The following is a 15,682-nucleotide window of genomic DNA, read 5'->3' on the forward strand; positions in this document are numbered from 1 at the left end:
ACCCCCTCTCTGCCCTCTATAGCCACCTCTTTCTCCATGGGCGCTCCACACTTGCCACTGTGGTCCTCCGTATTGTTCCTCACTATTCCACTGCTCATGTCCGTTTCATGCCAATTAGCTGCCATTCTAGCTTGTATTGCTGTTAACCATTCCTCCTCCTCTCTTGCTATTTCTGTGGGGAGTGTGGCTACAGCTGCTGTGATCTTCACTATTTTAGTCTGAATTAATTGTGCCTAGTCTGCCAGTCTTCTCTGTGCTATCTCCTTCTCCCTTTCTTTGATCCTTTTGCACTGGTGTACTATAATGCTTTGTATCTCAGGCCAGCCTTTGGCTTCATACCCAGCAATTTTTTGAGCGCTTTCTGAACTTCCTTCGGGAGCCCTCTCTTTATTATAAAGTAAAACAGGGACGTTGACTGGTCCCAGGCCATGCCCATCTCTGCTCTCCACATCTCCTGCACCCGTAAAATGAAAGCCATTGCATCTTCCTCATCATTCATTGGGCCTCATCACGAGTTGGGCTGTAGCCCTTAAATGCGGTGGTAACGGTATTACCGCTGCATTTAAGGGCTGGCACTATAACGAGTTGGGCGCTAAATCGGCTGTTTTACCTCCAGCTTTTTTCTGGAGGTGAAAATCCCTGTTTTCGGCTCTATTACAGCCGGCTGTATTAGCCCGCAGTATTAGCACTGAAAATTCCCCATTGGATCCAATGGACCCAATCAGGAATGGGGATTTACCGTTAAGGCCCAACCCGTGATCCGGTGGTAATACCACCGGACCGGTCGGTGCTAAGGCTATTACTGTCAAGCTCTGATGTAACTCCCTTCCCCACCTCCTCACCTGAGAGATCTGAGGAATCGTCTTGGTACTCTGTCTTCTTCTTCAGTCTCTCTTGCCTCTCTGTGTTTATCTTCTTCCTGGTCTTTTTGTCGTGCAAAAAGGGATGAGCTCCCTGGGATGCCACGCTGTCGGTATATGGTGTAACCGGACAGGGGGGTCTCCCGGGAGCCAGTTCCGGAGCAGGGAAAAAGCCAAATGGCAGAAAAAACCCTGGTAGTTGGTTCCACGGTGTGCAGGCCGGGTGAAGACGTATGCAGTTGAGTGGAATCCGGATGAAAAGATACTTGGCATGCAGGAGATTCTGGAGCTGATAATGGAGCAGATCCACGGGAGATTCCAACAAGAGAACTGGGAGGTAAGATTGCCCAGAGGGGAGGAAACCCAGACCGGACAGCAAGAAGAGACGGGTAAGTAGCAGGGAAACACAGGAGGGGATATACAAGATATCCGAAGCGGGTAACAGGGCTGAAAGGAAGGGACGCGAGCAGCGTCAGGAGCAAAAGACTGAGAGACTCGGGGCAGAAGCAATACCATAAGGGAAACGAAAACGAAGGATGAACACACACAGAAGCGTTACCTTCGCGGAGCGTATAAGGTGCAACGCGAGGAGGAAAGGATCCAACCGGCATAAATAGATGCGGCGGCCATCTTGGGGAACAACTAGACCGTTGAATCTGAATGGCCGCTGACGTAACGGAGCCGCTAATGGCGCTTCCAGATGTCCCACAAACGCCGCCATGCGGAATGCATGACAGTATGCCTCCTCCACACCGGGGGGCCTCCCGGTTTGCCGGGATGTAACATATGGAATCTCCTGATTAATAAAGGTGCGTGTATGTGTCGCAGAGGTTCCCAAGATCGTTCTGTCACTGGATACCCCTTCCAATGTACCAGGTATTGTAGTACACCATGATGGTAGCGTGAATCCACTAGATGAGAGACTTCATATTCTGCAGGCTCTACCGGAACGGTTCTGGTCGTTCTGCTAGATCTTCTCTTATAAGGATCTGGTAGATAAGGCTTCAGAAGTGAGGCATGAAACACAGGATGAACATGCTTCAAGTAGGGGGGTAGTTGAAGCTTAAAGGCTACTGGATTGATCTTCTTAATGATCTGGAAAGGACCGATATATCTCGGCGCAAACTTCCCTGTATATGTCCATCGTGGTAGGTACCTAGTAGCCAACCAAACCTTGCTGCCCTCGGCCCAGGGGGGGGAGCCTTCCTCTTCTTGTCGGCCCAAGTCTTGTACGAAAGGCGACTAGCATCCAGAGTCTCCCTGGCTATTCTATGAGAATTCTTGAGCTCCTGCAAGAGGTGTTCAATGGCAGGCAGTTTAGACGGTCTCCTCTGGGCAAAAGGAAGATGGATTGGGTGGTACCCATAAGTGCAAAAAAAAGGAGACATTTGGATGGCGGTATGTCTGGTGTTATTATAGGCGAATTCAGCCATGGGGAGGAAGGTACACCAGTCTTCTTGCTTCTTGCTGCAAAAACAACGGAGGTATTGTTCTAAGGTGTGATTTAGTCTCTCGGTCTGCCCATTGCTTTGGGGATGAAACCCAGATGAAAGAGCCTGCTGGACACCCAATTGCTTGCAAAGGGATCCCCAAAACAAAGAGGTGAACTGTGGTCCACGATCCGAAACGATAGTGTCGGGAAGGCCGTGTAACCGTACAATTTCCTTGAGGAACACTCTGGCCATTTCAGGAGCTGTTGGTACTGCTCTTAGTGGAGTAAAATGGGCCAACTTACTTAAGGAGTCTATAGTCACCATAATGGCAGTGTTGCCTTCTGATCGGGGTAGATCAACAATAAAATCCGTAGAGACATGAGTCCAGGGTTGCTTGGGCGCTGGTTCCTGTTGAAGTAAACCAAGAGGTTTAGAAGTAGAGTATTTGTTAGAAGCGCAGATGGGACAGGATTCGACATATGACTGGACATCTTGGCTCCAAGTAGGCCACCAGAACAGTCTCGAGATGAGATCCCTGGTAGCGCGAATGCCCTTGTGGCCTGCTAACGGTGCATCATGACACCAGGAGAGGGCCATTCTTTGATGTCTACTATCGGGTAGATACAAGGCTCGCCCCTTGAATAGGTAGCATTCTCTGTCTTCTAACCGAGGATCCACAGATTCCTTCATGAGTTTCCCTTGTTGTCTGAGTTGTACATCCCGTAGGAAAGCATTAGCTATGGTCTTGAAATTCTTGCCTGCTAATATCAAGTCATGGACTAGGTTCTTTTCAGCATCTCCTTGATATCCACGGGATAAAGCGTCGGCCAGGATGTTCTCTTTACCGGGAAGATAGGTGACTTCAAAGTCGAACTGGGAAAAATAATAGGCCCATCGAGCATGACGGGCGTTACGACACTCCATCTGCTGAAGAACTCGAAGATTGCTATGGTCTGTGTGGACAGTAAACCGGTGTCGAGCCCCTTGAAGGAGATGTCGCCATTCCTCACAGGCATGCTTGATGGCTAATAGTTCTCTTTCAATAACGGAATAATTTCTTTCGCTGGTAGAGAGAGTCTTGGAGTAATAGGCCACTGGATGTTCCAGTCCATCTAAGCTCTTTGGGAGGAGAGCAGCCCCAATAGCACCTCCTGAGGCGTCTGTTTGTACGATGAAGGGCAATGCTTGATCAGGCTGGATTAGAATGGGTGCGGGAGTAAAAGCCTTCTTAAGAGTTTGAAATGTGACTTCTGCTTCTGGTGTCCAATTGAATTTTATCCCTTTCTTGAGCAAAGAAGTGATTGGAAGGACCAAATTGGAGAAACCTGAAATGAATTGTCTGTAGAAATTCACGAGTCCTAGAAAGCGTTGGGTCTCCTTGACGTTCCTGGGTACAGGCCACTGAATTATAGCTTGTATCTTCCTCGGATCCATGCGGATACCTTCTTGCGAGAGAACGAAACCCAGATAGGATACAGAAGGGGAATCAAAAACGCATTTTTGTGGTTTAACATAGAGTTGATTCTTCATTAGGCGGTCCAAGACCACGCGAACATGTTTACGGTGTTCAGTAGGAGAAGAAGAATAAATCAAAATGTCATCTAGATAAACCACTACGGAAGAGAACAGAAGGTCTGCTAGAAGTTTGTCCATAAAGCGTTGGAACACCGCTGGGGCATTCACAAGACCGAAGGGCATGGCCCGATACTCACAATGACCCAGGGGGTCCTAAAGGCTGTCTTCCACTCATCCCCTTGCCTAATGCGGAGCAGATGGTAAGCCCCTCTTAAGTCCAGTTTACTGAAAATTGAAGCACCTTGAACTGCCTCCAATATCTCTTTGATCAGAGGCTTCGGATAACGGTCCTTTATGGTGAGTTGATTAAGACCTCGGTAATCAATGCAGGGGCGAAGTTCACAGGAGTCTTTCTTAGGTATGAAAAACAACGAAGCTCCTGCAGGTGACTTGGATTCTTGAATGAGACCGTTTTGCAGGTTACAATCGAGGTATTCCTTAAGGGCCTTACGCTCGGGTAGAGACAGAGGGTACATCCTTCCAAACGGAACGGAAACATTGGGAATGGTGTCAATGGCACAATCTTCGTTCCTGTGAGGAGGAAGGGAGTGTGGCTGCTTTTCCATAAAAACCTCGAGGAAGTCTTGGTAATGCTCTGGAACCAGATGTAAAGAGGCTGCCAGTAAAAAACTCTTGTTGTTGGATAGCCTGGTTAAAGAAGACTGATGAAGGCAGTACTCTTGACAATAGGAGGACTGGAATTGTATGGTATTAGCTGACCGGTCTATGAGAGGGTTGTGGCGGCACAGCCATGGAATCCCCAGAATCACCGGAAAATGGGCTGCCTTTATAAGGTCAAACACAATCTCTTCCTTATGTTGGAACAATTGCACCTGTATAGGAAGAGTCTCTTGAGTAATGGGTCCGGACGACAAAGGTGTGCCATCCACATCTTCAACCGGGATGGACCTGTCCTTAGAGTGAATGGGTATGTTCATCTTCCTTGCCCACGAAGCATAAATGAAATTCCCCGCTGCCCCACAGTCTAACATGGCAATAACATCCCAGACTGCTGAAGATCCACTGGACAACTTAATCTGAAAAACCATCAGCCGATGATCTTCTTGAGAGGAGAGAGGCAAAGAGCTGTTACAGGGATCCTTGCAAACTTGCCCCAACCTGACCCTGTTCAGGTTCGGGGCAGACCATTTCCCTGACGGCGAGGAGGAACCTCGGGACAGTTGCGCAATAAATGTTTATTGGAGCCACAATACATACACAATCCCAGATCTCTTCTTCGCTTCCTTTCTTCAGCTGTTAGGGGACCTCTGGCTGTGCCAATCTGCATAGGTTCTTCCCCTAACTGGGATGCAGAATGATTACTAGCCGCAGGTGAAGACAATGGCGGGAGAGGGAGTCTTGGTCTCCTTTGTTCTTGTCTCCTCTCCCCTAATCTGAATTCAATTTGTAAGGCCAGAGAGACAAGTTCCTGAAAAGACTGTGGTCTAGCTAGACGGGCCAACTCATCCTTAATGTCTTCATGAAGGCCTCGGCGAAACAATGTTTGTTGTGCAGAGTCCGGCCACCCTGCCTCAGTTGCTATGCGCATGAACGTTGATACATAAGTCTGGACATCATGAGATCCTTGTCTGATGTCTACAATGGCCTCATAGGTGGTGTATAAAACTTCGGGTCTTTCAAAACGTGTCTTAAATCGTTGGATAAACTGTTCGTAATCATGAGTAGAGGGGTCTGACTGAAGGATTAGCGGTGTTGCCCAAGCAAGGGCATTCCCATCTAGATTAGAGACTAGAAACCCCACCTTGGCTTTAGCTGTCTCATAAGCCAGAGGACGAAAGGTGAAGTACAGTTGACAGGCGTCTAGAAACTTTATTAAAGTCTTGGGGTTCCCATCATATTTCCCAAATGGGAAAGGAAGCGGGGGTAATTCTCCTCTGGATTCATCTCGAGCAGTAACCTGTTGCCTCAAGGTTTTTGTTTTCAGCGCGAAGGGTCTGAACTTCTACAGTGAGACCTTGAATAGCAGCTACCAATTCCTGGTACTGTTCCAACGAAGCCATTGTCTTTCTTTGGCGTTGCACTCTGTCAAGCTCTGATGTAACTCCCTTCCCCACCTCCTCACCTGAGAGATCTGAGGAATCGTCTTGGTACTCTGTCTTCTTCTTCAGTCTCTCTTGCCTCTCTGTGTTTATCTTCTTCCTGGTCTTTTTATCGTGCAAAAAGGGACGAGCTCCCTGGGATGCCACGCTGTCGGTATATGGTGTAACCGGACAGGGGGGTCTCCCGGGAGCCGGTTCCGGAGCAGGGAAAAAGCCAAATGGCAGAAAAAACCCTGCTAGTTGGTTCCACGGTGTGCAGGCCGGGTGAAGACGTATGCAGTTGAGTGGAATCCGGATGAAAAGATACTTGGCATGCAGGAGATTCTGGAGCTGATAATGGAGCAGATCAACGGGAGATTCCAACAAGAGAACTGAGAGGTAAGTTTGCCCAGAGGGGAGGAAACCCAGACCGGACAGCAAGAAGAGACGGGTAAGTAGCAGGGAAACACAGGAGGGGATATACAAGATATCCGAAGCGGGTAACAGGGCTGAAAGGAAGGGACGCGAGCAGCGTCAGGAGCAAAAGACTGAGAGACGCGGGGGAGAAGCAATAGCATAAGGGAAGCGAAAACGAAGGATGAACACACACAGAAGCGTTACCTTCGCGGAGCGTATAAGGTGCAACGCGAGGAGGAAAGGATCGAACCGGCATAAATAGATGCGGTGGCTATCTCGGGGAACAACTAGACCGTTGAATCCGAATGGCCGCTGACGTAACGGAGCCGCTAATGGCGTTTCCAGATGTCCCACAAACGCCGCCATGCGGAATGCATGACAATTACAGTCAGCGGTATTACAGCCGGAAATACTGCCCAACTCGTGATGAGGCCCATTGTGCATTGCATCACTGCCTGTAAATCTGGTGGTTCTGGGAAGGTGTCTCTCAATGCGTCCCATACCCTTGCTCTTACTGTGTTAAAAGAAGCACCATCATGTCTGTCACAATCTAATGTTATTCCTGGGAAGCCTGCTTTTGCCCAAACTCGATCAGCTTGATCACCCGCTGCGGACACAAGCAAACTTTTAACATCACCTACTGCCAAAGGAAACCCTGCAGTGTGTTTCTCAAATGCTTATAGCCACTTACTCGCACCTCCTGACAGCGGGGGCAATAACTTCAACAGATTGGCCTTATCCATCTGTGCCCATTTGGCCTCCCTCATCCCTGATGTATCAGGGGCAGCTGCAACTTTCCTTTTGTTCCTTTCCCCGTACTTACCTTTGTTCCTCGTTTTCCCAATACTGACATCCTCCCTACTCTGCTTCTTAATCTTCCATTCCACTCTTCTTCCATTGCCCTTCCCAGAGGTGTTTCATCTAACCTCACTGGCGCCCCTCCTGCTGCGAACCCTATTCCTCTTCCTTCCAGCTCATCTTCCTCTATGTCACACCATAACTTTTCCGCCCCTCCCAAGGTCATGCCGTCTCGCACTGTGTCTCCCTCAGGTGTGTGTTGCTCTAGCTCTATTATTCTTGTTGGCTCATCCGGAATTCGGAATAGTATCTCCCCCTTTTTCCACCCTTCTTCTATGGACCTGTCAGGTGTCTCTGCCCTCTGTGTTTGATCGATCCTAGAAGGACTTGATCCACTTTGTTCACATATATCTGTTAATCTGGACAGTTTGTTTCGGGCCATCAATAACCTGGAGTCTAAATCTTCTGTGAATTTTTTGATATCTATTGCCGGTGTACTTACCTGGCAACTCGTTCTCGGGCATTCATATGTCATGGGTGCTGTGGGCTGTGGTGTGGTTGGGGGAGTGGGTTTTGACACATACACCGGGTCACTATATCCTTCGGTAAGCACTGGTTTGTTTAAGAGGGAGAATATCCGTGCAACTTCTACTGGCCCTTCCTTTCCTTCGCTCTCTTTTTCGCTACTCTCGGTTGCCTGGGGAGATTCAATCTGTTCTTTTACTTGTTCTTTTCTTTTTATTGGAGGTACCACTTAAAATAACCTCCATAGGTCTAAAATCTCTCTTCTATTTTGTAATTGTTTTCCTTTACGTTTTATAAATAAGTATGTGGCCAGCATGTCCAGCATACTTTTGTCAAATGATCCTCCCTGGGGCTAGACCTGCGGTAGCCGTTCCCCTTTTAATTATGTTACCCATTGGTCATGGTATTTGGTTATACGTTCCGCATAACCTGGCAAGTTCTGACAAATATGGGCCAAACATGTTTCTGCGCCCATGTTCCTTTCCCCTCCCCCCTTTATACTTCTTGTTAGTCTGTGGTGGGTGTTATGTTGCACAAAGCTGACAATGCCAATATCTTACCACTAATATACCACTTCTGTGTACCACATATGCTGGGTCTTCGATAGGCCACACTTACAATGACCACTTATTCATAGAACAACTACACAGTCATTTTAACTTTTTACCAAACATTGTGATCACAGTAGACAGTAGACATAACCAATTCAATGCATAACATTGATTGACAGACAATTCACATACAACATGTAACATACACCTCCCTATCCTTTTTCCCCTACTTTTTATCCAATGGTTCTATTTTACCCCAGCCCGTTACACCCATTAACCCTTAAAGCATCTATTTTCCCGTAGATTTCAGAAAAAGAAAAAGAATGAAGCATTTCTAAATTGTACTCTGAGTCTTCCCCTTAAGTGACACTCCCACTGATTTCTTCTTTTTTTCACTTATTCCCAGTACTAGTCAAGATAGCACTATGCGGCGCTGCCTTCTACCCCCTTGCAGAGCTAGGTTCCTGTGTTTCCTTTTCACTGTGTAATCTCCTTAACTCATCCTAATGGCCATATGCAGAGAAAGAAAAAAAGAATAGGAAAGTATCTATTGTACTCCCAAGAGCCCCCTTAACTCAGTTTGACCTTGTATACTATGTTCTACATCCCGCTTCTTTTAATTTTGCTTGCACTTAATACTCACATGCCCGTTTTAATTCGAGCCCCTCCGGACCCGGTCCGTCCAGGCGGCACTGTCTCACGCTCAATGGCCGCCCCCAGCTCCAGCAAGCGGTACTATGGGTTTTGTGAAGAGGGACCCGTACCCACTCACCCTACTGCGTGCATACGTCTAAGCGTACCAGTTGACATAGGCGGGCAGCTCTCTTGAGGGGGCGTGCCGCGTGTCTCTGCTGTGGCAGGGGACATCTCGTGCCAAAATGGACAAATGGACAAATCACATCTAAGGGGTTACCACTTGAAAGTGAGCGTCCCCCAAAAGGGCATTTAAAACTCCACAATGAGAGTCAATAATGGACACACCCCCAATGGGAATGAGACCAAGACCAAGTGCGGCTAAAGATAAAATGTTTATCCAAACCAAAATAGTGCAAGCAGAGAACTCTGCAAACTCCGAGAGCACTCCGCTCGACAATAGTAAGACATTCATATTTATTACAAATATGGGGGGGTAAGCTATAGGGGGCATATAAACGTGGGGATTGGGTGGTGAACACTGGATACTATGTGGGCCATATGGGCGGTGCTCCATGATTGGCAGAGATCCATGTGGTGTCAGTGCAGGGTGTCCGGGTCAGCTGGGCTCATCTGGGTGGAGTGCTGGGAAGTTCGAGCTGTTACGATTTATGCTACATAACAGTTGCCCTTGTGGCCACACTTACTTTGACCATCATCTAGCTAAGTTAACACATGAGAGACATACTTTTAAACGTTTGACAGGAACAATAAAAGTGAGAACACATGGGTCCAGGTGGCGTAATTACTCATAAGTTTATAGTGTCTCGTTCACCAATCATTCTGTTATATCTCCAACGGCAATTATTTATTGTTTCTTTGTATGAGAAGGATATATTGCCACACAGGGAGTCAGGGGGGAGCTAGGCAGTGCACCTTTGGGAAAGCATGCATTCTTACTTCAAAAGGTGTTCCCATTAAGACAAGGGGCTTATCGCCCACACTTCATTACCCAGAGTCTGGGGGTGCCAGGCAGAGTCATGGTAGCATTGTGAATTACGGGGGTGGAGGGGAGGGTATGTGCTTGGTGCAGGCTCAGCGAGAGGGACGAGAGGTTATAGTTGAAGCATCACCTCAGTGACAGGGTTGACGCTTTGGATCCTGGCCCAACCAGGAGGGAGGTAGGGTAGGTGGGGGAAGAGCTGGCCCTGTCTCGCACTGGACTGTGCATTCACTACGTTGTGAGGGGCATACATAGAGCGTACATTCAAATGAGGTAGAAAATAAGTTAGTGTTTGCATTAGTACAGGGAAGAGTCTGCAATCATTCTGTTTATAATATGACTTGTTTGGCTCAATGCTCATAGGGTAAACAAATGCTACAAATGACACTCTATTATACAGTCAGCACTCATTAAACTAAAAACCATACATATTGAAACTCTTAATTGTCTATTTGTAACCTAATACATTTTTAGGAAATCATATAGTACATATGGATATCATGCATTGCTTTATGTATTGTGCAGTGACAGTAATTTGTGATTTGTATGAAAATGTTCGGCCATGCATGTCATAACCCTGTGTGTGATCTGGGATAGGTGAGAGCCATGTGATTTCAATATGTACAAGCAATCTCATGGACTTCAAGTGAATTTATTGTCCCTTCAGATGGCTTAACTGCATGGGTGAAACAGGGTGGCACACAGGCTTAGTATACACATCTGGCACTTCATACCAGTAACAGGGTTGAGGGTTATCCATAGCATATATCATAAATGCGGGGGTCTGCGAGAGGACAGGGTGAGTTTTATGGAAGCAGCATGTTTTTCTTAGACCCAGCTTCAGCACGGTCATCTGTAGGTCAATGATGGACTGCGGAAGGTGAAAGATACAGTGTTTGTAATGTAGCTTGTTTGTGCCTGGTCTCCTGTGAGAACAGGCTTGCAGCAGGGCCGCCAAGAGCAGGAGGGTGAGGGGAGCGCTGGGCTCGCTGTGTGCGGTCAGGAGGGGAGAGCTGCAGCCCTGCAGACTGCTTGTGTTAGTGAGGCCTAAATCTGTTATCTTCAAAATGGAGTCTAATGGTGTCACAAAATGGAGTTGGTACCATGCTACAGGGTGGGCCAGGCAGCCCCATGTGTCGGCCCACAGCCATCTCGCATCCCGGGCCCAGGTGCATGAATGGCTGTTGGGCGAGTCATTGGCTGAACTTTGGAGTAGAATGGAGGGGAGGGGGCCCTAAAGACATCCTTCCCATACATCCCCCCCTTTCATTACATAAGTAACAAATATTGAAGCTCACCCAAACTTCTTCGTTCTTTCTCATCAGCTACTGCTTTGTCCCAAGCCGGTGTTCCCTTGATTGGCATCCAGGTCCTAAACACTCCCCGGAGGCTTTGTCCTGCTCTAGCATATTCGTCAAGGGTGCAGGTCATGTATATACACCCCCATCTCCTTCCAAGTCCACCCATACCTCCTTATATCATTCTTGTGTGCTGGGCTCTTTTATTGTAGTGTGGTATAGTCTGTCCACTATGTCCCCATCATAGTACAATGCTACCCTTCTATATTTGGGTCTTGGATCCTCACCGGTTTGTACTTGTGCTTCATGTGTCATCTGTGGCAATCCCTCAGCATTGCCCATTGTCACAATCATCATTGAACCATTAGGAACTGCATTTGCGCAGCACAGAAGACCTGGCTGGCACACACATAAATCAGGAGAAAAAAGACGATGATGGGTACCAGTAGTTTGGCCGTCATCCCAAGCCAGGAAGGCACCCATGAAAAAATATCATCGACCCACAAGCTTGGCTGCACCCCTCCTTCTGTCTTCATTCGTTCGCCAAGGTTGTGCATGGCTGCGATAACGTGGGACAGGGTTCCATTGTCCGCGTCTGCAGAAGGTACGAACATGCAGCATGCGTTCCAGATTTTTCGGCAAACACATCCATCCATGGCCGTCAACAGGTTTAGGACGTACCTGTTCTGCATTGTCATTAGCCGCAGGGCCCCTAGCTCCACCTTGATCACGTTGAATCCTTCTTCTTTGTCGTTGGACAGTTGGATCAGCTCCCAGCGCGTAATCTGGAGCCATTTTGCATTGGCTCGCGCCTGGATGCTTGGGATGAGGGAGACGAAACATGTTTCAGTGGAATTGAACTACCGGAACCTGTCTGGAATTTGTGCCAATAGTTCTGTGGATGCCTGAGATGTGTAATTAGACAACCGCCTTTTTCTGGATAGTGGGCTTTGCATGTTCTCTCCGGATAGGGCGTATACTGAGGCCTCATCGGTTGATTGTGGAGTCCCTTGTGCTTGGATGGCCATCAGCCCCTTCCCTTCCTGAATATGACTCTCTGGGACCACCATCAGGGTGGAATGCAGCGTTGCCATAGAACATGTGGCCCTAAATGACTGTGGGAGGTGCAAGTATGCCTGTTTGCCGTAAACCCACTAGGTGTCCATTAGGGCAGATGTCCCTTTCTTCATGTCAGGGATGATGAGAGCTTTGTTACAGTTCTTATTGGTGCCCATATTTATTTTTCCTTCTCTGAGAAAGCACAGTTTGTAAGCAATTTCTTTTTGCAGTTTGAAGGGCTTTTCCACGGCTGTTAGCCAAGTGAGCTTTGTGATGTGTTGTGTGCATACTGGAGCGCATGTTTTCTTGATCCATTGCAATTTTTCTTCTGCCAAGCCTCGTAGCGCTTCTGATTTGCATGTAATGTGTTCCTCTTGCCATTTATTGTCCGAATACAATGTTCCTTTAATCACTGAAAATGGTTCCTTCAAGCACACCACTCCTTTGGTTCATGAATAGCAAGTTTTTTCGTTCTGCAGCATTTCCAAAGTAACTGTATGTGCCTGGAAAGTGTTCTTTATTCTGCATAAGGTGAGGTGAAGGAGACACTGGGCATCTGCAATAGGAGATTCTTGTTGCAGGAGCACCTTGGGGCTATCTGAGGTGGGGGACATAAAAGAGCACACATTGTAAAAGCAAAAAGAAGATATCGAGGCTGAGCACCCCAAAAGGAAATACACCAAACGCGGGTTCAAAAGATACACAGATCTTTATTCTACAACTGAACAGTTTCAAAGGACAAAGCAACAGATAGATATCAGGCCCTCAGTACAACACAGCGAATACCAGCCCTGTTCGGAGTGTTCAGTGAGTGGGAGTGTACATCAGAATAGTCACACCTTTTATACAATCCACAACATGATGTCCAACCCATTTGTAAGTTAATGAATCTCGGATCTAGGGTTTGTGCCGAGTTCACTTCTAATATATGCATCTATACATTTACAGATTATCCTTAATACATTCTCCAACAAGTTACAATAGCAACAGTGTGTTTTTGGATTTCGCATTGAGCCTTTGCACATGTCTTGTACAATATAGTCAAACAAGTGTTCACATTAGATGCTCGAACAGTATTGTGCACAATATAAGTTCATGGATTAGTATTGTTGGCACAGGTAATCCTCTATACACAGGTCAACGAAGGACAAGGTCTCAATACATGACCCTAACATTTGGCTGCGGGCAGTTTACACATCAACTGGTACACAGAGGTCAAGACGGCCATGTTACATTCAAAACGACACTGTCCACCATTTTAGAACACACGTTCAACCAGGATGACATCTAATGCCATCCGGTTCTGAAGTGCTACTAACCTTATTGCTTTCTGTTCTAGAGTAATAATATAGAGTATGTCAGTGGTCCGGTTGATGGTTCTCTCCAGCACTCTCGCTAGTCTCCTGATATCTTCAGAGTTCATTATTTGTCCCCAAAATGGCACAAAGGACTTAGCTACATCGCCCAGAATTTGAGCTGAAGTGTCACCATCCTTGTCCCACCGGTGACGAGCCTATGAAACTTCTAGGGTACTGGCTATGAATACCCCGGGTAACAGGATCCCTTAATAACAAGTTCCCTGCCAATCCCTGGGTAACCATGGAAATGCTACATTACCGCAAACAAAGTAGACAGGTTCGCCTACATACAAAGGTCTGTCTTCCCCAGTCAAATTCGCAACGTTGGCGCAACCTTTAAAATAACACATTGACTGAGTACCATTCCTCTGTATGCAGAAAGAAACTGAATCGGGCTATGGTTAATAGTGTAAGAAGGAGGCTTGTCATCCTTATTGCCTAGGAGCCATTCTAAAAGAAATCAAAGATTGAAATGGATGAGACAGTCTATCGGAAGGCCTAATAGAAGCAACATTGGGCTTACTCCTATTTGCAAAGAGCGAGCACCCCAAGGGAGTCAGGACACGTTTTTCAAACTGATTCAAATTAGTCCCATCAAAGTTCCCTGAGATACTGGGCCTCATTACAACCCAGGCGGTAAGTTCCCTACTTTACCACCATAGTGTAAACTATGTTTACACTATGGTGGATGGCGGATTTACCGCCCCATTCCAAGGTGAGTGGGGCGGTAAATCCCCATTCCCCATTTACCCTTCCCCATTCCCATTTTTGCCCCATAGGGCATAATGGGAGTGGGGAAGGCGCTAATTACGGCACCGTAAATTACGGTGCCGTAATTAGCACCAAGGCGGGTTAGCGCCTTGCATTTTAATGCCTGCTAAAGGCAATCGTTAAAATGGTAATCAGGCGTTAAGGGTTAATGGCGCCGACGGCGTCGTTAAACCCTTAACGCCTGGGTTGTAATGAGGCCCACTGTCGTTCCAGTGACCAAAGAATAGTGCCCTAAGAGAAGCATAGCATGCAGTTGTCAAAGGTAAAGGGTGAATATACCAACCTAGCCCCTTATCCCCATGTTGTGGTAAATGTGACCAGACCCAACAGTTGGACTTATTAAAGATGGCATGTGTAGCATTCATGATAAGTAATAGCATATTGTTATGATATCTCTGTCTATGCTGAGAGTCCCTAGGAGATAGAGTGTGCAGATGCATGAAAGGATTAGAGACAGTAGGTATATTTTCAGTCGGCAACAAATTATCAAGTGGATGTACTTCTTCTAGATACCAGAAGCGTAAAACAATGATTATTATAAAACCAATTAACATTATCACAAAGCAGCAGTACATTTTCGGGGCCCACATAGTTAAATGTTCGTTCCCGTAGCTGGTCACACAGTCTTTTACATTTTCCATACGAGCGGAAGCAGTTGCAGGCATTGTAGTCTTCAAATGAAAAACAAAAATGTTTTTTAGCTGGCGACCTCCAGGCCGAGCGTCTTCTTAGTCCTTCCACAAACCCTAGCCAACAGAATCCCCTTTTCAAACAATTAATCGGGCCAAAAGCAATCCCTTGATGACTTTCTTCTTCTCCGAGCGCACAGCCAAACCGTGCTGTAAGTCTATTTCCTTGGACACAGACCGTACCTTGTGATCCCTGGTACTGATTGATCCGTGAACAACGTGTCATCACTTCCCACTGGAAGCGGCAAATGAACGGAAGTAAGGTTAGAGGCACAATTGGGGATCGCCCCTGGAAACAAAATGGTTGGAGAGTGTGGGGTTGGAATGGCTGTTTCCCTAGACCTCACAGGATCAGGGAGAATACTCGACACACTTTCGATGCTAGTTACTGCTTCGGGATCATCGGTTGCAGTATTGATGAGGGGTTCTGCTTCTTCTATATCGTAATGCACGGGGTGTGGGATTTTCGTGGTGTGCGTCGCATGGATCCAATTCTTCCAGCCTGACACTCGCACCACCGTCTGTGTGACCAGTAGGACCTGGAAGGGGCCCCGCCAACGAGGTGCAAGGCAAGACAATCGTTCGAAGGACTTTACGAGGACCCACTCCCCAGGTCGTATGCTGTGATTGGGGCCCTCGTATCGTACAGGTAAAGCCTCTCGCACCTGGTGAT

The sequence above is a fragment of the Ambystoma mexicanum genome, chromosome 6q, assembly GCF_040938575.1.
Source record: "Ambystoma mexicanum isolate Mex_15411 chromosome 6q, UKY_AmexF1_1, whole genome shotgun sequence".
Taxonomy (NCBI): domain Eukaryota; kingdom Metazoa; phylum Chordata; class Amphibia; order Caudata; family Ambystomatidae; genus Ambystoma; species Ambystoma mexicanum.